Source organism: Adiantum capillus-veneris, chromosome 15 (assembly GCF_014529385.1).
Source record: "Adiantum capillus-veneris isolate H3 chromosome 15, ASM1452938v2, whole genome shotgun sequence".
Lineage (NCBI taxonomy): Eukaryota > Viridiplantae > Streptophyta > Polypodiopsida > Polypodiales > Pteridaceae > Adiantum > Adiantum capillus-veneris.
Window position 1 is genome coordinate 104,050,749 of NC_140945.1, and position 23,200 is coordinate 104,073,948.

The following is a 23,200-nucleotide window of genomic DNA, read 5'->3' on the forward strand; positions in this document are numbered from 1 at the left end:
TGGATTCAGAAAGGCTTATCTATGATGATATGAAAAGTGAAGCCGATACGCCATTGTATAATGGAGCACGTATGTTTAGATTGAAAGCACTCCTGGTTCTTCTCAACATGCAGGCAAAGTTTGGATGGAGTGACACTAGCGTCACAGCGCTTTTCAGGTGATCTATTACAATTAGTTTACTTTAATAAAACTCTAAATGTATAATGATCTGATAGATTTTTACACGACTGTATCGTATTTTTATGTTGTGTAGATTGCTTAAAGAGCACATACTACCAGCTGACAATGTGATGCCAGATTCCCGAGATGAAGCAAGAAAGATTTTGCAAAACTTGGGGATGGATTACAATTCTATCCACGCTTGTCCTAATGACTGCATTCTTTTCAGAGGGGAATACATAGACATGGAGAAGTGTCCGAAATGTGATTCCGAAAGATATCGAGTAGATCTCCACGGGACAAAAATTCCACAAAAGGTTTTGCGACATTTTCCTCTGCTTCCTCGCATCAAGCATTTCTTCGAATGTAAGTCCATGGCCGCCCTAGCATCATGGCATGAGGAGAATAAATCTTCGGATGGTGTGCTACGAATTCCTGCAGATTGCGCAGCCTGGAAACATATAGATGGAACATGGTCGGATTTTGCCAGGGAAGCTCGAAATTTGCGCTTAGGCCTGGCTATGGATGGCGTAAATCCATTTGGTCAAAGATCAACATCTTACAGTGTATGGCCCGTTGTCATCGTCAACTACAACATTCCCCCATGGTTGACTACGAAGAAGGGGCACCTATGGCTAAGCTTGATTGTGCCAGGGCGATATAAAGTGGGGAATATGGATGTGTATCTTCGTCCACTATTGGAAGAGCTACAACAATTGTGGATTGGCATAGAGGTGGTGGATATGAGCCGACACACAGGACGACGGAATGATCAGAGGCATTCTAATGTGGACCATGCATGACTATCCCGGGCTAACAGAATGCTCAGGTGATCTATTGACACTCCTCACTCAGACACTGTAAATCTTGTTTTCCCATAGTTGATCTATTATCATGTGTATACATGCAGGGCTTCAAACAAGCGGATACAGAGCATGTGTCACATGTGGACCTAAACTGAATGCACGTAGGGCGCCCTCACTGAAGAAGCAAATCTACGAAGGTCATCAAGCGTATCTCCCAGAGAATCATGTGTTACGCGAAGGCTTTTTGGGAAGAGAGCCACCAAGGATGTCTGCACAAGCATGGTTAGAGCAGAAGGAGATGTGCGATGACGGATTGCCTCCAGGGATGAAGAGACTATCTCTATGGTACGAGTTACCATACTGGCCCCGACTCATGATCAATCACTTACTCGATCCAATGCACATATTCAAGAATGTGGGTAATCTACTATGGGACCATCTGACCGGTAAGAAACACACTTTGGGAGCCAGAGTTGACCTTAGAAATGTGGATCGTATGGAGCAATATTGGCCGCAAACAGCGTCTGATGGATCGATAAAACTCCCTAAAGCACCATGGATTTTCACAAGAGCCCAAGAACGCAAAGTAAAAGAGACCATTCGATCTTTGCGGACCCCCACTGGCATAATGCACTCGCTCCGAACGTGTTTTACTAAAGAAGGAAAGCTTACCGTTTGAAGTCACACGATTGGCATAAAATGTGTCAGGTACGTTCATAGTGGACTTTAATATCATTGCATAAAATGTGGACTTTAATATCATTGCTGCACATACTTTACAGTTTATTTTACCGGTTGCCATTGAGGGATATTTGTCTCTCGACATCCGTAACACAATCTACAAACTTGCAAAGCTGGTGCAATGGATCTCACAAAAGGAGATCAACGTAGACTCCATACAATTCGCCAAACTAAATGCTGCGGAGCTTGTGTGCATGTTTGAGAAACATTTTCCTACTACCATGCTAACCATTCAGGTGCATCTTCTTGTTCACATAGTTGATGAGGTGGAAATAGCTAGCACAGTTCATTCCAGATGGATGTTCTTCTTAGAACGTTTCATGAAAACGCTTAAGGGATATGTGCGTCAAAAGGCACGTCCAGAGGGTAGCATGGCAGAAGGTTGGTTGGTATCAGAGTCCCTAGTCTACATTGGAGAGTGGCTAGACGGATTTGATAAAGCCCGGGATACGCTATGGCGAACCATAGATGATGAGCGCATATCTGGGATTGTCATGTGCAATCTCGGTGTTGAGAAGAAGATGACGGAAGATCTAGAGGCTAAAATCAACCGATTTTGCATGCTTCACAATCCAGTGATGCAAAAGTGGATTTCACAATATGAGGATGCAAAGCAAGAGCGACAAAGGGCACGAATCGGATGGAGACGGGGAAGACGACCACCGATGCACTATCCGACGGTTCTGGAGAGCCTACCAACCTTCATGAGCTTAAGATGGTTGCACAACCAATTGAAAAGCGCACAACAATGCGGTGACGAAGTGACTGAGGAAGAGTGGGAGTACTCTCGGGGTTGCGCGACCAAGGTAAGTTTGCAATGTACGACTAGCTAGTGACTTTATTTCTAAACGTTTGAACGGCCACTCATAATCTTTGTTCATTGTAGTTTAAGTCATACACAGCAGCATGGTGTAAAGGTCGACATTTTAGGGTGGAACGAATCGACAAAAAGCGTTTTACTCAAGATTGTGGAATCATGGCAAAATTTGAACAGTCTAGTCGACGACGTTCCTCTGATGCAGATCCTGTGGTGGCGGAACTCACTTACTTCGGCACGCTGCAAGAGATTTTGAGGATTGATTACAGAGGATTTTTTGTCGACTTGTTCGACGTGCAATGGTTCAAGATAATCATGGAGGGTCGCAACGCTACTGTGCGTAGAGGAGAGTCTGGTTTTCTTGAGGTGGATTCTACTAAGAAATGGACTGACCTAAGAGACACTTTCATACTACCCGAGCATTGTGAACAAGTAAGTATGTAAATAGTTAACATCCCCCTTTTACAAGTTATGTGCTTGAAAGCTCTCATGTAAGTTATGTGGCTCTGGCAGATAATATTTCATCCTACAAAGTCTACATCAAACTGGTGGTACGTCATAGAGGTAGCCCCTTGTAGTGCAAGGACGTATGAAGGCTACCATGTGCCAATCACAACGGCATCAATGGAGGAGATCAGAGAAGATGCTCAATCAGAAGCCGCTGCGGTGGTGCCAGACGAGCATCAAGATGCTACTACTCTATATGGGGTGCATGCAGAGGAGCTACAAAATGAAACAGAGGATATGTGTTTAAACGGAGAGCTCTATATAGATATAGGAAGTTATGCTGAGTTATGCGAGGATGAGAGAGAGATCTCTTAAAGCCACAAATATTGTATTTGAACAATTTTGCTCCGTGTTGTAAAAGCTCTGGCTCTCTAAGTACCTTCCATGGTGTATAACGCTCTTTTCTACTCGCGCTCACATCTTTTGATTGAAAATTCTGAGTTTTCGACTTGCCTCTTCTATCACTCAATTCATTGCGTCATTGTATTTATATGCGTCATTACGTCATTGTATTTAATGGTCTTTCCGTCATTGTCTACTCTATTCATTCAATATTAAGTTTAAATATTCGTGTGTTTAATGCAGGTATGGATGATGAGGAGTTTCTTTCTTCTTTGTCACCGCAGCAGAGACAGTGGTACGTGGAGCGTCATCGCTCTGGCGCATCATCGCGCGTTCCTACTCCATCCGCATCTCCCTCTATTTCGGAGCATTCGGCACGCTCCGAAGCTTCGGCGTCGACGAGACGAGCTTCACACTCGTCTAGACACCGGCGCTCTAGTGGTGGCGGTGGCGGTTGTTGTGGGGATTCCGCCACCGGTGCCTCCACACCACCTCGTGTTCGACGAGGCTCTTTACCCTCCCCTTCTTTGCCTGCCCCCACACCAGCCACAACATCGCCATCTACGCCAGGTTTTGCACGGCTGACTGTTCCTAGCAGCTACACACCTCTACCTACTCCGCCAGGGGCCACCCCACTCGACACTCCTCGCTTCGGGGCCCAGACGCCAGTGGAGACACCTGACGTCCGTACCCCCATCGACACGCCGCTAGAGACCCTTGCCGGGACACCCAGGTTCACGCGTCACCGGCCAGAGGGCTTGCCTTACTCCGTCGACTTCAGCTGCGGCATCATCATGGATGATGACGGCAAGAAGGTGATCTTGCACATGCGTGGTCTTTGCTCTCAGCTGTTTAGACACTACATACTAAACAAATGGAGTGAAGTACCAAGTGATTTAAAAAACAGAGTCATCAGCATACTTCATGATGAGTTTCCCGTTCCAACACTGGATCAGCGCTTCAATGAAGACCTGATGAAGATTCGAATGCGCGAATACTACAAACACAAGCGTTCCGAAGTGCAAAAAAGCAATCAAGCATGGGTGGAACAGGCCAGATTGGCTGGCCAAAGAAGATTGGAAGAATGCAAAGAAAGCAGCGCGCGAGAATCCCGACAAGTGGAAGCAACAAAAGGATGCAGCCAGAGCGCGAGTAGAGGTAGGGAGCTAGCACCACTTGGGGAGCGGTGGATGGGCATCATTTGAGGCCGATTTTGTAAGTGTTTTCGCATTGCTCTTTATGTTCGATAGTTTAGGGTTTATGAGTTTTTTAATTCTAACATAATGAATTCTTTGTATGTTTTGACAGTGGTCGATGACAGGACGTGATCCCACACCGTACGAGCGCGAGTACGCAGGCAGGAAGGGCTTAAACACCCTGATGGACATTCTCAGTTCTCGCGGCGGCATGGTTAGTATTAGGGTTTACTCTTTTCTATTTTTTGTATTGTTTTATAAATGTCGTTATATGTTTATACTTACTGAAAGTTGTCTTATTGTCTTTTTTTGCAGAATCCGACAGATATGCCGCTTGGACGCGATGAGACGTCTGACTAGACGACGTCAGTTTAGCCGTAGCTAGATAGCATTAGTTTAGGGTTTCTCATAGCTTATGTATCATGAGATGGATTTTATATGTCTTTTTGAACCATGTATATTATTACATTTGTCACCGCAGTTCATTTTGCCAATCAATTCTTTATGCCTATGATGTTGTACAATTGTCATTATTACATTTACCAATCAATTCATTTTGCCTATGATGTGTACAATTGTCAATTTTACGCTTGTCAATTTTGCAAACAATGCGTCTTGTGGGTGACTATTTTGGGTCTATTATCTACCCTTGCACTTTTTTTAAAAAGTGAATCAAGTACAATATGGTTGATGGGTGGCAGGGCATTCAATGCCCTGTCACCAAAAAAATTTTCTCTCGGGCGTCGCTATAACCGTCGCTATTTATGGCTCTGTAGCGTCGCTATAGACTTCTGTGTAAACGTCGCTATAACCGTCGCTATGACCGTCGCTATGAGCGTCTCTATATAGCGACGCATATAGCGACGCCTATAGCGACGGTTATAGCGACGCTCTCGTAGCGACGTTATTAGCGACGATTTTAGCGACGCCGGGGGTTATAAAAACCCAGTGTATTTCCGTCGCTAACAACGTCACAAGAGCACACAACCTCTTGTAGTGGTGCTTGAAGAGCTCTACCGGCCTGTCTTTACGGCTCGTCGATTGGAGCTACGGTGAAGAAGTTATGGCAGTTTAAAGTTCAAGTCGATTGTTGCAGATTCGTACCGTATTGAGCAACTGCAGCTGAGGTGACAGAAATGAAGTGAATGCGTCGGGCTGAAATGCTCACTTTGTTGAGCGCGTCGGTCCTTTCGGATCAGCAATCGGAGTTCCGGTTGCCAAGTTATGGGCCATTAAAGATTCTCTGGGGGCCGGTTCCCGGTTCCGTGCCAGTCTAGTCCGCTCGGCCGGAGTGCCATCTGGGAATTTTTGAGCTTTATTTGGGTTTTGGGATGCGGGAGCAGTAATAGCTTGATGAGAGTCATGTCCGGGATGCCATTTCATGCAGTGCTTGACCGGCAGTGGTCGTGATTGGCAATGCCCGGCTAGCACAAATAAAACTCTAACACTTTTATCGGATGTGATGGGAAGGCCTTACTTCAATGCAATCACTCATACTTGTATCTAGCAGGCTAGTAGCACTGTTCGAGGTTATTTACAGGCACAAAAATTCATGGTAATATTACTAGCTAGGGGATGTTGAAAATAATGATGTTATGCTATGCATTTCATTGGTTGGCATTTGTGCCAAATGTTATGCCCTTACAATGATTACGGCCGCCCAATGGAGAAGCTTGGCAAGCCTCGGCCGATAGTTATGCAAAATGTCGTGCTTGACATTGCTTGGCTGACATGTGTACCATATATGATGCCTTCTATTGCTTAACATTGCCTGGCCGAATTGTATGCCAAATGTGGTGCCTTTGATAATGCAAGCCATAGCCCATCAACTTAAAGGCCGTCCAAAGTAAGACCGGCCGCCCATCAACTTAAAGGCCGCCCATTAAGGCCAAAGGCCACCCATTAAAGGGTTTTAGTGAGAAAACAAAAGAAGAAAAGAAAAGCATGGCGAGCAGATGACGGGCAGGGGGCGCAGCCTGAGAGGGAGGACTCGCGCCGAGTGCCATGAGCATTGGTTGAGAGTGGCAAAGAAGGGAAGGAGGCCCAGCATCTCAGGGCGCCGCCATTCGGCCCCAGGCTCGCTAAAGTTCATGCTGCTCGTCCCCGACAGTTGCCACATCATAGGTAGGATTCCCATGCCACGTCAATGACGCCGGCGCCATTGCAAAAAGAAGGCACACTATTAATAGTGGGGATTTTGCATGAGACGGGGGCAAGCGCAAGAAGAATAGGGGAAAGTTAACGAAGGAGGAGCTTAAGGAAAGAGAAGAAGCAAGTGCTCTCTCCCTTGATCTCCATCGAAGCTAAGCAAGAGGGTAAGCTAGGCAAGAAGCTTGAACGAGGAAGCAAGCAAAAACGAAGGAAGAAGAGGAGATTCGGGAGGAGCCAAGGAAAGGTAAGGAGAGGAGGTGAGGGAAGCTCGGAAGGCAAGAAGAGGAGGTGAGGGAAGCTCGGAGGGCAAGGAGAAGAAAACGAAGCAAGAGAGGGGAAGGCTCTCGACCTCAAAGGGGGGCTTGCCATCCCTCTCGTTCTCTCTCTCTCTCTCAGAAGCCAAGGCAAGGAAAGTCTCTCGCTCTCTCTTTCTTAGGACCTTGAGCCATAAGAGGAAGCCAAGACTCGAAGGAGCAAGAACACGGTGTTCTCTCCCTCTCTCGGCCATAATCAAGAGGAGGCATAAGGGAACTAGGTTCGGCTTCAAGCTCACAATTGAATCGGAAAAGCTAGGAACCCTCTCGCTCAAGGGTAAGAAGATCTAGGTAAGGGAAAGAGTGAAGTTTGGCAAGAGCAGACAAGCAGATTTCGGCAAGGGAAAGGATGATTGGCAAGAGCAGATAAGTAGATTTCGGCAACGGAAAGGATGATTGGCAAGAGCAGATAAGCAGATTTCGGCAAGAATATGTACTCAAGAAAAAGAGAGTCGGAGGACTAAAGGCGAGGATAATTGATAATAATCGAGGCTTGATGATTGAGGCAGTGAACTGACTTGATAGTTGCAGAATCTAATGGAACTTGAAGCAGATAAAGCGACAAGAGAATTTCCATCATCGTCATCCGTTAAAGATTACATTAGCATTTTGTTAAGTCTGGTGTCGTTAACGGCTTGGCTAATACTGTAAAGCGGGAGCTTAAACTCCTAATTAGCAGATGATCCAAGTGACGGTGCTGTTAACAGCCTGCCTTGGCTAAAGATTAAATTGTACTCAAGCGTTAATCAATTAACTGATGATTACGGTGATTTCCAGATTCAGTTGCATCTATTGTTCTTGTTCTCTCTCTTTCACACCTCCCACAGCCAGAGGCCCGGCGCCTGCCCGGCTCACGTAGCGAACACATATCCCCTGACAACGTGATGCAACATGTACTTGTATCAAAGGGAGTTTGGAACATTGTGCACGGCATTGATGTACGTCCTGGTACTGTGGATGCAGGCGATGCTGAGGATGCTCCAGGTTTTGCTGCCAGGGTTGCTGCTGTCAGAGTTGTTTTGCCTACGGCTGAGCAGGGTCACTAGGATGTAAGAGATGCACACACTCATGCATTGATTCCATTGTCTGTGAAGTGCACTATCACTCCTCACATCCGTTCAACAAAATCTGCAAAACAGGCTTGGGATATTCTAGCAGGTCTTTATGCAAGCCGCAATGAAGCTAAAATTGCTTTGCTGCGTAAAAAGCTGGAATCGAAGATTGTGCATGAGGAAGATGAAATGGACACTTTCTTTACTGTTGTCAAGGATGTTAATGAGCAACTAATTTCTACAAGAGAAGTCATTTCTGACAGTTCACTTGTGCAGACTATTCTTGATGCTTTGCCAGATTCTTACCAGACTTTTGCTAGTACTTGGAGACTCCCCAAGGAAATCCTGAAGTTGTCAAGTTTGATGCATTATGCACATTGCTGCTGCAAGAGTCACTTTCTTGAAAAACAGGACTAGGCAGTGTGCAGTTGACTAGGCTTTTATTGCAGCTCAAAGAAAAGGTGGGATCAACAATGTAACCACTTCTTATGGTTCTGCTGCAAGTGGCAAAACTTATGTTCCTAATGCTTCTGATGGCAGCACTTCGTCTGGCAATTCTCGTGATAAGGGCAAAAAGAAGATGCGTTGCCATTAGTGTAAAGCTAATGATCACTTGATCAAGCACTGTCCGAAATTGAAGGCAAAAGAGGCTAAGGAGAAAGAAGTTGGATCCACTACAGGATCCAATACAAGTGCAACGATTGTAGAGTCTTCTGTCAAACGAGATTGTGATGCTGATGTTGATGCAGAATCGGCATTTAGTGCAAAGTGCACTTATGATCCTATTGTCCATGATACATGTATGTCAATTGCTACCGATTCACATGTGTGGTATTTTGACAGTGGTGCTACAAAGCACGTTACCTCACATCATGAATTGTTTACCTCTATTGAGTCTGTCCCTCATGGGAATACGGTGACTTGTGCCAACAATGCCTCTTAACTTGTTCAAGGAGTTGGAAAAATTGTGCTTATTGCTGCAAATGGCAGTTCTTTCACAATTGTTGATGTAGTGTATATACCTGGGATCAAAAAGAACCTTTTGTAAGTATCTGCACTTGCTAGACTTGGTCTTGTAGTCAAATTTGTGGATGATAGATGTACAGTTCATGATCTCAGTTTTGGTGATGAAATTGTTGCATCTGGACTTTTGTGTGGTGGTCTTTATAAGCTCACTTTGTATGACAAGTGTGGACAAAATTGCAAATGCAGTTGCAGATTCAAGGACTGTTTTAGATGCAAAACTGTGGCATACACATTTTGGGAATCTGAATTTTGCGAGTTTGCTGCGTTTGCGGAAATCTATATATGGTTGCTTCTTTGCCGCCTCTTGAAGCACCTGTCAAACATGTTTGTGAAGGCTGTATTTTGGGTAAAATGCAGCGTGCTAAGTTTCCAAAGGATGGGTCAGTTCGTGCTACATGCAGATTGCAACTTGTGCATAGTGATGTTTGTGGATCTATGCAAACTCCGTCCTTGGGAAATTACTTGTAATTCATGACTTTCATTGATGACTACTCCAGGCATGCATGGGTATATCCGTTAAAATCTAAGTCCGAAGTGTTGTGCTTCAAGCAATTTCTTGCTATGGCTGAAAATGTCTTGAAATGTACTATGGACACCCTCTATTCCGATCGAGGGGGGGAGTATATGTCTCATGAATTTAATGCATTTCTGGCTACTTGTGGGATAAAACACCAATGTAGAGTGCCGTATACGCCTCAGCAAAATGGGGTTTCTGAGAGGAAAAACAAGTCTCCTACGAAAATGGCACAATGTATGGTCAAGAGTCAAGCTTTACCACATTTATTTTGGCTCGTGGTTGTCATGTGTGCCACTTACGTACTCAACATGTGTCTTACGAAAGCGTTGCAGTCTATGACTCCATATGAAGCATGGCATGATAGAAAGCCATCTATTGAGCACATGCGTGTTTTTGGCTATTTGGCTTATGGTTTGGTGCCACAAGCATAGCGTAGAAAATTGGATGATAAAGCTGTCAAATGTATTTTTGTTGGCTATAGTACTGAAAGCAAAGGTTACATGTTGTACCATCCGCAAACAAAGCGTATTTTAGTCTCACGTGATGTTGTGTTTGTGGAAGATTCTGTTCAGCCTTTGTTGTCATGTACTAGAGATAGTAATGTAAGCTTAGAAGACATTTATGACAATTTATTGTCTCTTTTCAGTGGTGGAAGTTCGAATGTAAATTCAAATGAGACAAATGTACAGCCTATGGGGGTTTCTGAAAATGTTATAGATCAGCCTATTAATGATGCAGATGTACTTGATGAGGAAAGGGCTGAAAATGAGCAGGCTATAGGTATGCCAAGATGGCTGGTGCACACTTTGCGTGACAGTAAATTGGATGCACCTTTGTCTAGTCGTACTCGTTCGGGTTCTTGCCATGCCTCTTATGCATCAGATTGTTATGCTTTGACTGTGTCTAGCTTATGTGATATAGAGGAACCCCTATCTTTTGATGAAGCACAAAATTCAAAAAATTGGATGGCTGCCATGCAATCAAAATATGATGCACTTATAGAAAATGACACATGGAAATTTATGTGATTTTCCTCATGGCAAAAAGGCCATTGGTACAAAGTGGGTTTACAAGTTGCAATGCAAGCCGGATGGTGAGGTTGATCGCCATAAGGCTCGACTTGTTGCAAAAAGCTATGCGTAATAGAAAGGCATAGATTATGAAGAAAGTTTTGTTCCCACTTGTCATATGTCTACTGTTCGTTTTCTATGTGCATTGGCAGCTCATTTTGGTTGGGATGTACATCGATCCGATATTGTTACCGCTTTCTTGAATGGTGACATTTTTTAGGAAATCTATGTAACGCAGCCTCGTGGTTCTGTCAAGAAAGGACAAGAGGACAAAGTGTGCAAATGTAAGAAGGCTTTGTATGGGTTGAAGCAATCTCCTCAAGCTTGGTATGAGAAAGTTGACACTCATTTGGTCAAACGAGGCCTTCGTACCAATCCAACAAAAAGCACGTTGTATGTCAAGCGTGAGGGCGATGTACTTCTCATTGTTGTTCTTTATGTGGATGATTTTTTGATCACTGGTCCCCATGAGGTACATATTGCTGAATTTAAGGCTGACTTGAATGCTACTTTCAAGATGAAAGATTTGGGGTTGTTGCATCATTACTTGGGCATACAGTTTAAGTAGTGTGATAGTGGTATTGCCTTGTGTCAGAAAAGTTACATAGAGACATTGCTATGTAATTTTGGACTTGAGGATTGCAAACCTATTGCCACTCCCATGGAAATAGGTTTGAAGTTAAGTCTACATGATGTTGGTGATAGTGTTGATGTCACTGTTTACCAAATCGTTGTTGGCTGCCTCATTTATGTATGCAGCACAAGGCCGGATATTCAGTTTGCAATCTCACAAGTCAGAAGATTTATGCATAGCCCAGGGTCTAAGCATTGGCAGGCAGTCAAGAGGATTTTTGCTACTTGAGTGGCACTTTGCATCTTGACTTGTTTTATCCCAAGGGGGATCATTGCCGCCAGATTTACATGCTTTTTCGGATTGAGATTGGGCTAGTTGTTATGAAACGCGAGGGTCCACAAGTGGTTTTTGTTTCATGATTGGTAGTTCATGTATTTTATGGTTGAGCAAGAAGCAACCTACTGTGGCCACTTCCAGTTGTGAGGCTGAGTAGTATAGGGCTGTCTTCACAGCTATGGTTGAGTGTGCATGGCTCAGACGCCTTATGGTTGATTTGGCTGTTGGACAAGACATTGCCAACATCATCTACACCAACAGTTAGAGCGCATTGGCAGTTGTTGCGAGGAACCCAATTTTTCATGCTCACACAAAGCACATTGAGGTGCATTACCACTATGTCAGGGAGATGCTCTCAGGAGGAGAGATCAACTTGGCTTATGTGGTGCCAACATAGGACAACCTTGCAAATTGTTTTACAAAGGCATTGTCTCGTGAGAAGTTCGAAGCTTTCCGCAAAGCTTTGGGCTTGCTCCCCTTTGTGGACTGATCATGTCCTCAGGGCATGGCACTTCCCTTTAGTCTTCAGCCAGCCCTCGTTCACCGCATCACTCCCAGGGGGGGATTTGTTACCATATACATGTGGTAGTGATGTGTGTGAACACACTAGGACTGTCGGGGCATTTTTTCCCTCTTTAGGAGGTTTTTTTCCATGTGCATTGTATATACGTCCATCACTCTAGGGCTATCTATCTTTCCATTGCATACCTAAAACCAGTTGTCACATGCTTGGCACTATTGTAAACAAACTTGAGAATAGGAAGATAATCTTCCCAATCTGATTGCTTTTTTGCTAACGTATGTTGCACGTTTAGTCTGACCATCCATTTCAGGATGATCTGCAGTACTAATGTTGAGTTGTGTACCCAACCGTTTAAACACAGCCCTCCAAAAATGATTGTTAAACTTGGGATCATGATCACTCACACTATTGTTGGGCAACCCATATAGCCGGTACAGATTCTCAAAAAATAACTTAGCTATCTCTAGAGTTTTAACTGTGGACGTGATTAAAATAAACTTGCAAATTTTAGTCGACCGATCTACGACCATTCATACTGAGTCACGACCTTATACAATGGTTGGTAAACCCACAACGAAATCCATAGAGATACTTTTCTATTGACCATTATGAATTACCAATGGATGCAAGAGACCTCATGCTTTCAAGCACTCCGCTTTATTCACTTGACATTTTTGACAATGCAAGACATAGTCTTGAACATACCCGTGTAAACCTGGCCAATAAAATAGTCATCATACGAGTGCATAAGTTTTCTTTATATTTGGGTGTCCTGCATTAGGACCGTCACAACATTCCTAAAGAATTTGGCACGAAATGGTTGCATCCCCTTGTGGAGTAAGTACCCCTCATCTATGGAAAAATTCTTCCATCTCTGGAGCTCATCACTCGAAAGAGGAGAATTGGGTGTAAAGGTTAAAAGACACACTACCAACATTGAAGTGAGAAGGATCCCTCATTTTCACATGGCTCCACACCTTGTCATCATGCTCATATTTTCCCTTTAGAGATTCCAAAAAATCACTTTGAAGCTCTGTGAAGAGAAGAGAGTTTATCGCAAGCATACGGCTAAGAGCATTAGCTACCACATTGTATTGTTCGTTACAATACCGAAGCTTTGCATCGTACTCCTAAAGAATCTCAGCCCACCTGGCCTTTCAACCCTTCAATTCGGTTTGTCCTGTAAACCATTTTATGCTTTCATAGTCAAACATAATCTCAAATTGAGCCTTATACAAATAAAGTCGCCACATTTTCAAAGCAAACACTATTGCATAGAGCTTCTTACTTTCAAATGCTATTGGCATTCTTTCCTACAGAAGGACTGCTCCAATTGTATGATTACTAGCATCCATTTCTAACACAAATGGTTTCATAGGGTCCACAATAGCTAAAATAGGACTTGTAGCTAGTGCGTCTTTGAGAGAATTGAAAATTTGTTGTTGAGTTCCTCCCCAGTGAAAGATTTTTCCTTGGATTTCAATTGGTCCATCATCAAAACGGAAATACGAGCATAGTTTTTATTAAACCGTAGGTAAAAACTTGCAATTCTCAAGAAAATCTGCATGTCTTCCATATTTTTTGGAGAAGTCCATCTCTTAATGGCATCCACTTTGGATTTTCCCATATGGTTCTCGACATGTAAATTTACATGCTCCACATAGTGAATTTCCTCCTTTAGAAAATCACACTTGGATTCCTTGGCATATAACTGTTTTGCTGTAGCAACTCAAACACCTGCTTCAGATGTGGTAAATCCTCTTCATCAAAGGCACTATACACTAGAATGTCATTGAGGACAACGATAACAAGCTTGACCAAATATGGTTTCAAGACAGTGTCCATAAGCGTAATGAAAGTAGCTAGCGCATTGGTCAACCCAAAGGGTATAACCAAAAACTCATAGTGTCCAAACCTTGTTCAAAATGCAGTTTTGGGTAAATCAACAAGCCTAATGCGTACTTGACGATACCCTGATCGCAAGTCTATCTTTGTGAAGATATGAGCATGGATGATCTTATCAAATAACTCATCCACTCACGGTAGCGGATACTCGTTTGTAATAGTAACCACGTTCAGGCCACGGTAATCTATCCACATGCACATCCTACCGTCCTTTTTTTTCACCAACAAGATGGGAGAGACCCATGGTGAAGAACTGGGTTGTATGGACCCTCTATTGAGATAGTTAGCAACCTAAAGTTCCACCTCAATAGCCTCAGAATGAATCATTCTGTAGAGTGGTTTACTTACGGTGTAACTGCCTATAAGGGGTTATGGGCAGGGAGGTTTACTTACGGGGTTATCGCCTGTAACCACGTCTATGCCATGTTGCATAGCATGTGTCAGAAATAACCCTGGTGGAAACATCTTTGTGTTCCATTAATAAAGATTTAAACTTATTGGCAATATTAGGTTGTTTTGGTGTGAGAGAAGTAGCCAAAGAAGAGAGAAGAATGCGGCGTTCAAGAATTGTCATTTACAAATTGTCAACATTTGACAAAAAATGACACAATGAGTAACACAAAAAGAGTTCTTCTATTTCATCTTGAGAAGAGAGCTTAATAAGCTCGGTTGTACAAATAAGTGGCCAAAAAGGAACATCCTTCTTCCCCAACAGCAACACATGCATGCCATTGGATTTGAACATCAAATTATTCTGCTCATAGCTACGTTTTAATGATGACCACTCTTGACTAAGGGCCACATCTGCCCGATCCATATTCATGACTTGGAAATTCAAGGGTGGCCTAGTTCGAGTTTGTGGGCATTGCCTATTCTTTTAGTAAAGAAGAAATATAGATCTATGCAAATGTGTGTAGATTGTAGAGCTCTTAATCAGATAACGATTAAGAACAAATACTCAATGCTGTATATGGATGAGTTGTTTGATCAACTTTTTGGATCAAATTATTTTTCCAAAATTGACCAGAGATCTGGCTATCATCAGGTCAGGATTAAACTAGAAGATGTTGCAAAGACAACATTTGGGATCCGTTTTGGGCATTTTGAGTTCTTAGTTATGCCATTTGGGTTAACCAATGCACCAACGACATTCATGATGTTGATGGAGTGTTCAAACTATTGAGAAAACATAAATAATTTGTGAAGGAAAGCAAATGTGATTTCTTTGAGATCGAGATTCATTATCTTGGGCACATTATATCCGCAAAGGGAACGCGGATGGAACCTGAGAAATTAGAAGCTATTCTCAGGTGGTCAACACCAAAAATTCTCAAAGAACAACAGATGTTTCTTGTATATCGGGCTTTTATAGACAATATGTAAAGGACTACGTGAAGATCGCAGTCCCATTGACAGAACAGTTGAGGTAAAAAAGGAAGAATATAAGTTGGGGGGAGGCCCAATAGAAAAGCTTTGAAAAACTTAAGGTGGCTATAACAACTACACCTATATTGACTATAGTGGATCTGAATAAGGTGTTTGTCTTGGAGACAGATGCAAGTAATGAGGCCATTGGAGGTGTGCTTATGTAAAGGGGACGCCTGATTGCATTCGAAAGCAAAAAGTGAAATCGTGCCCAACGTAACTACTTGGCCTTGTTACCATATACATGTGGTAGTGATGTGTGTAAACACACTAGGACCGCCGAGGCATTTTTTCCCTCTTTAGGATATTATTTCCCCCGTGCGTTGTATATACACCCAATCACTCTAGAGCTATCTATCTTTCCATTGCACACTAAGTAATAAACCCTCTATTGTGTGCCTTGAGATTCCTTTGTCTTCTCCAAGCTGTGTGTGTTTTCCTGCAACCCTAATTCCAACAATTGGTATCAGAGCAGGTCACATCCTCCCGGGCTTAGTCACCAGCGTCATCACCAAAACACCCTTTCTCGTTGTCTCTGGTTTCAATGAGCTTTGGCGAGCATAAAAATTTCATTTTGGGCTCATTATGACCTTCGCTTCCACTACAGCAAGGCCTGCACATGCAATTTTGTCATTTTGTGTAGAATTTATGTCCGTGCCAATTGCTCCATAACAGGTCCCATACAATCTACTGCGGGTTGTGCTATATAGCACGTAGTGGTCTCACTCAGTTTCTCCTTCTTTCAGAAAGTTCTCAAATCAGGTGCATACATTTTCCATCATTGACAACACAGATGTGTTCAAGATGTTTGCTGCTGGAGGACAGATTGGATGGGTACAATTACCCTGTATGGGCTTACATGATGTAACATGTACTTGTATCAAAGGGAGTTTGGAACATTGTGTAGCGCATTGATGTACGTCCTGGTACTGTGGATGCAGGTGATGTTGAGGATGCTCCAGGTTTTGCTGCCAGGGTTGATGTTGTCAGAGCTGTTTTGCGTACGGTCGAGAAGGCTCGTTGGGATGTAAGAGATGTGTAGGCTCATGCATTGATTGCATTGTCTATGAAGCGCACTCTCACTCCTCACATCTGTTCAACAAAATCTGCAAAATAGGCTTGGGATATTCTAACAGGTCTTTAAGCAAGCCGAAATGAAGCTAAAATTGCTTTGCTGCGTAAAGAGCTAGAATCGAAGATTATGCATTAGGAAGATAAAATGGAAACTTTTCCTTGCTGGTGTTAAGGGTGTTAATGAGCAACTAATTTCTGCAAGAAAAGTCATTTCTGACAGTTCACTTGTGCAAACTATTCTTCATGCTTTGCTAGATGCTTACCAGACTTTTGCTAGTACTTGGAGACTTGTGACCCAAGGAAATCCTGAAGTTGTCAAGTTTGATGCATTATGCACATTGTTGTTGCAAGAGTCACTTTCCAGAAAAAACAGGACTAGGAAACATGCAGTTGAACACGCTTTTATTGCAGCTCAAAGAAAAGGTGGGAACATCAATGTAACCACTTCTTATGATTCTGTTGCAAGTGGCAAAACTTTTGTTCCTAATGCTTCTGCTCGCAGTAGTTTGTCTGGAAATTTTGGTGATAAGGGAAAAAAGAAGATGCGTTGCCATTTTGTAAAGCTAATGATTACTTGATCAAGCACTGTCTGAAATTGAAGGCAAAAGCGGCTAAGAAGAAAGAGGTTGGATCCACTACAGGGTCCAACACGTGTTCAGTGATTGTAGAGTCTTTTGTCAAAGTAGATTGTGATGCTGATGTTAATGCAAAATGGGCATTTAGTGCAGAGTGCACTTCTGATCCTATTATTCTAATCCTATTGTCCATGATGCATTTATGTCAGTTGTTGCAGATTCACACGTGTGGTATTTTGACAGTGATTCTACAAAGCACCTTACCTCACATCATGAATTGTTTACCTCTATTGAGTCTATCCCTTATGGGAATATGGTGACTTGTGTTAACAATGCCTCTTATCGTGTTCAAGGAGTTGGAAAGATTGTGCTTATTGTTGCAAGTGGTAGTTCTTTTACACTTGTTGATGCCTTGTATGTACCTGGGATAAAAAAGAACCTTTTGTCTGTATCTGCACTTGCTAGACTTGGTCTTGTAGTCAAATTTGTCGATGATAGATGTACAATTCATGATCTCAGTTTTGGTGATGAAATTATTGCATCTGCCCTTTTGTGTCGTGGGCTGTATAAGCTCACTTTGTATGACAAGTGTGGACAAAATTTTGCAAATGCAATTGCAGATTCAAGGGCTGTTTTAGATGCAAAATTGTGGCATACATGTTATGGGCATCTGAATTTTGCCAATTTTTTGCGTTTGCAAAAATCTGATATGGTTGCTTCTTGGCCGCCTCTTGAAGCACCTGTCAAACATGTTTGTGAAGGTTGTATTTTGGGTAAAATGCAGTGTGCTAAGTTTCCAAAGGATGGGTCAGTTCATGCTACATGCAGATTGCAACTTGTGCATAGTGATGTTTATGGGCCTATGCAAACTCCGTCCTTGTACTTTGTGACTTTCATTGATGACTACTCCATGCATGCATGGGTATAACCGTTAAAAGCTAAGTCCAAAGTGTTTATGTGCTTCAAGAAATTTCTTGCCATGGCTGAAAATGTCCGATCGAGGGGAGGAGTATATGTCTCATGAATTTAATGCATTTCTAGCTAGTCATGGAATAAAACACCAATGTACAGTGCCGTATATGCCTCAACAAAATGGTGTTGTTGAGAGGAAAACAGGTCTCTTACAAGAATGGCATGATGTATGGTCAAGAGTCAAGCTTTACCACATTCCTTTTGGCTCGAGGCTGTCATGTGTGCCACTTATGTACTCAACAAGTGTCCTATGAAAGTGTTGCAGTCTATGACTCCATATGAAGCATGGCATGATACAAATCCATCTATTGAGCACATACGTGTTTTTGGCTATTTGGCTTATGGTTTGGTGCCACAAGCGTAACACAAAATATTGGATCATGCAGCTATCAAATGTGTTTTTGTTGGTTATAGTGCTGAAAGAAAAGGTTACAGGTTGTACCATCCGCAAACAAAGATTATTTTAGTCTCACATGATGTTGTGTTTGTGGAAGATTCTATTCAGCCTTTGTTGTCATGTACTAGAGATAGTAATGTAAGCTCAGAGGACATTTATGACAATTTATTGCCTCTTTTCAGTGGTGGAAGTTCAAACGTAAATTCAAATGAGGCAAATGTATAGCCTATGGGAGTTTCTAAAAATGTTAAAGATCAACCTATTACTGATGCAGATGTACATGATGTACTTGATGAGGAAAGGGCTGAAAATGAGCAGACTAGAGGTATGGCAAGATGGCTGGTGCACACTTTGCATGACAGTAAATTGGATGCACCTTTGTCTAGTTGTACTCGTTCACGTTCTTGCCATGCCTCTTATGCATCAGATTGTTATGCTTTGGCTGCGTCCAGCTTTTGTGATATAGAGGAACCCCTATCTTTTAATGAAGCACAAAATTCAAAAAATTGGATGGTTACCATGCAATCACAATATGATGCACTTATAGAAAATGACACATGGACTTTGATTTGCCTCTTGGTAAAAAGGCCATTGGTACAACGTGGGTTTACAAGTTGAAACGCAAGCCGGATGGTGAGGTTGATCGCCATAAGGCTCGACTTGTTGCAAAAAGCTATATGTAGCAGAAAGGCATAGATTATGAAGAAACTTTTGCTCCCACTTGTCGTATGACTACTGTTCATTTTCAATGTGCATTGGCAGCTCATGTTGGTTGGGATGTACATCAATCCGATATTGTTACTATTTTCTTGAATGGTAACATTTTTGAGGAAGTCTATGTAACGTAGCCTCGCGATTCTGTCAAGAAAAGACAAGAGGACAAAGTGTGCATATGTAAGAAGGCTTTGTATGGGTTGAAGCAATCTCCCATGCTTGGTATGAGAAAGTTGACACTCATTTGGTCAAACGACGCTTTGGTAACAGTCCAACAGAAAGCACATTGTATGTCAAGCGTGAGGGCGATGTACTTCTCATTGTTGTTTGTTATGTGGATGATTTGTAGATCACCGGTCCCAATGAGGCACATATTGCTGAATTTAAGGCTGATTGAATGCTACTTTTAAGATAAAAGATTTGGGGATGTTGCATCATTACTTGGGCATACATTTTAAGCAGTGTGATAGTGGTATTGCCTTGTTTCAAAAAAGTTACATAGAGACATTGCTATGTAAGTTTGGACTCGAGGATTGCAAACCTATTACCACTCCCATGGAAACAGGTTTGAAGTTGAGTCCTACATGATGCTGGTGACTGTGTTGTCACTCTTTACCAAACTGTTGTTGGCTGTCTCATCTATGTATGCAACATGAGGCCGGATATTCAGTTTGCAGTCTCACAGGTCAGCAGATTTATGCATAGCCCAGGGTCTAAGCATTGGGAGGTAGTCAAGAGGATTTTTTTCTACTTGAGTGGCACTTTGCATCTTGGATTGTTTTATCCCAAGGGGGGCTCATTGCTGCCAGATTTACATGCTTTTTCGAACTTAGATTGGGCTGGTTGTTATGACACGCGAGTGTCCACAAGTGGTTTTTGTTTCATGCTTGGCAGTTCATGTATTTCATGGTTGAGCAAGAAGCAACCTAATGTGGCCACTTCCAGTTGTGAGGTTGAGTACAGGGCCTCTTCACAGCTACGGTTGAGTGTGTATGGCTGAGACGCCTTATGGATGATTTAGGTGTTAAACAAGACATTGCCAACATCATCTACACTGACAGTCGGATCACATTGGTAGTTGTGAGGAACCTAGTTTTTCATGCCCGCACAAAGCACATTGAGGTGCATTACCACTATGTGAGGGAGATGCTCTCAGCAAGAGAGGTCAGCTTGGCTAATGTGCCGACACAAGATAACATTGCAGATCTTTTCATCACAAAGGCATTGTCTCGTGAGAAGTTCGAAGCTTTCCGCAAAGCTTTGGGATTGCTTCCCTTTGTGGACTGATCCTGTCCTCAAGGCATGGCACTTCCCTTTACTCTTCGTGCTAGCCCTCGTTCACCACATCAATCCCAGGGGGGATTTGTTACCATATACATGTGGTAGTGAAACACTAGGACCACCGAGGTATTTTTTCCCTCTTTAGGAGGTTTTTTCCCACATGCATTATATATACGCCCATCACTCTAGGGCTATTTATCTTTCCATTGCACACTAAGTAATACACTCTCTATTGTGTGCCTTGAGCTTCGTTTTCTTCTCAAAGCTGTGTGTTTTTCTGCAACCCTAATTCCAATAGGCCTATGAGCAAGAGTTACTAACTATAGTATATGCACTTAAAAAGTGGAGACACTATTTATATGGTGCCATGTTTTGAGGTTCGGAAAGACAATGAAAGTTTGAAATGGATTTCACATCAAAATGAATTGAAGGGTAGAAAAGCTTGATGGGTGGAGATCCTACATGAGTTTGACCTTCAAATATGTTACTAGAGAGGTATATAAAATGTAGTGGTAGATGCACTGAGTCGCATACTGGAAAGTAATGAATTAAGCTTTGCAATTTTCAAGAATGAATTCTTGGAGTCACTATGTGGCTTTTGTGAGCACGGTCAATCCTTTATAGAGGTCTAGTGCATTGTACATGATCGCACTACCTCACAAACATGACCACCTCCCTCGTCAACACGTAGTGCTCGTCCGGAGAGACATCGTAGGTGTGACGAGTAGGGAAGGAAGAGTTAGTACGGAGAGACTAAGCAAGACTTTTGGGTATACTTTGGGGTCGGAGAGCTTTGATGTAGACCCTTCATCACCTTTGACAACTTCGACTTCAAAGGGGGGTGAAAAACTTCGTCGGCGAGAGAAGTATGCTAACTACTCCATCGACGATGGGTACTTATTCTATTAAGGTAGAGTGTACATGCCAACTATTGGTGACATTCTGGTTCGCATTCTTAAGAAAGTCACAATAGTCCAAGTGCCAGTCATCTCGGGATTCAGAGGACCTATGCACTAGTTAAAAGACAATTTTGTTGGCCTAGTTTGTTTAAGGATGTCCAGACTTATGTGCTAAAATGCAATAAGGGTCAGGTCAATAAGCATGAACATCTCAATGTTGGGGGGCTACTCCATCCTTGGAGATTCCTCAAGGAAAATAGGAAAGCATTTCCATGTATTTCATTACCCATTTACCCAAGACTAGTCGAGGGAACGACTCAGTGTGGGTGGTAGTGGAAAAGTTAACCAAAATGGCAAAGTTTATTGCCACGAAGAAAATGGTTAAAATGCCAGACTTGGCAAAACTCTTTATTAAACATCTCTACAAGATATATGGACATATGCTAAACGATGAAGAAAGGTTATCTTTGATAGTGACTTTGTATTCCTAAAGGTTCCTGCAAAGTCAAAAACCATGAAAACAAGAAAGTGTGAAACTTTCTCCTGGATATTGTGGTCCCTTTAATATTCTTGAAACGATTGGGGATGTAGCATATAAACTTAAGTTACCGAAGAGTTCTCTAGTTCACCCTGTCTTCCATGTCAGTAAAATGAAGAAATAAATTCACGGTTTGGAGAACATAGTTTCTCCATAGGTTTTGGTCGACTTGATAGAGCCACCAAAGGTACCACATGAATTGAAAAGGATTTTAGGGTATTGAGATAGATAGATGCATCATAGAGTGTACCAAAACAGGTACTAATTGAATGGACAAATTTAGAAGAGGAATACGCATCATAGAGTGTACCAGGAGGTACTAATTGAATGGACAAACTTAGAAGAGGCAGCAACTACTTGGGAATGTTGCAATGCGATTTCCAAAGCATTTCCATGTTGTTTTTGAGGTAGAAAAATCTTTATTTGGGGGGGGGGGGGGGGGGGGGGTTAATGTCAGGTATCATATAAGGGTTATCACCAGGTTGACCATTGAGTCCAAACATTGAGGTTCATGGGGATACCTCCCATTCGAAGTGCCCGAGTGACTAGACCAATGTGAACAGGCAAGCCAAAATATAAGTAGAGTTTTGGGGATGATGGCAAGTCATTCTCTCATGGTTCGGTGGTGAGCTATAAACCAAACCCTCTCTTGCGTAGTTGTCGTAGCGGTATCACAAGAGAATAACAATGCATGCAGGACACCTTGTAGCAGTTAGAGAGCGTAGTCTCCTTTGAGAATTGTAATATTATTATTCACCTACACTTATGCTCATATTTGATTGAGCAATGGTGTTATTAGAACTCTAATCAGATTAAATTTCTTATTCCTTTGTTTCATTGAAGTTAAACACAACTTTTATCGATAGTCTAAATACATTTCACCTTCCTAATTGGCTATTATAAAAGTTCATGATGTGCCGACCCTATGGGCACTGAGTGGAGCAGTGCTAGCTTCATATAGGGGCTTTTTGCATGGTTATAGTGAATGTTACCTCACTTCTAGACAAGCCTCATAGTTTATTTCATTGGTGTCAATCTTTCTATTACATATTTTTGGGCAAGTCAGGATTGGAGGCTAAACTAGAGAGCTCAAAGGGATATCCTAACATGTCTGAAGAGTTTATTGGTTGAGCTATAAAGTGACAGAGGGTTTGTTACGTGCCAAAACTCTACCAAATTTTTGCCATATTTTCTTGCCATATTTTTGACTATTGGTTTATGCATTTGCTCTAGTAGTTTTTGGTTGAGATATTTTCCATCTTCCTTTTTTTTTCATGATTTCTCCATAG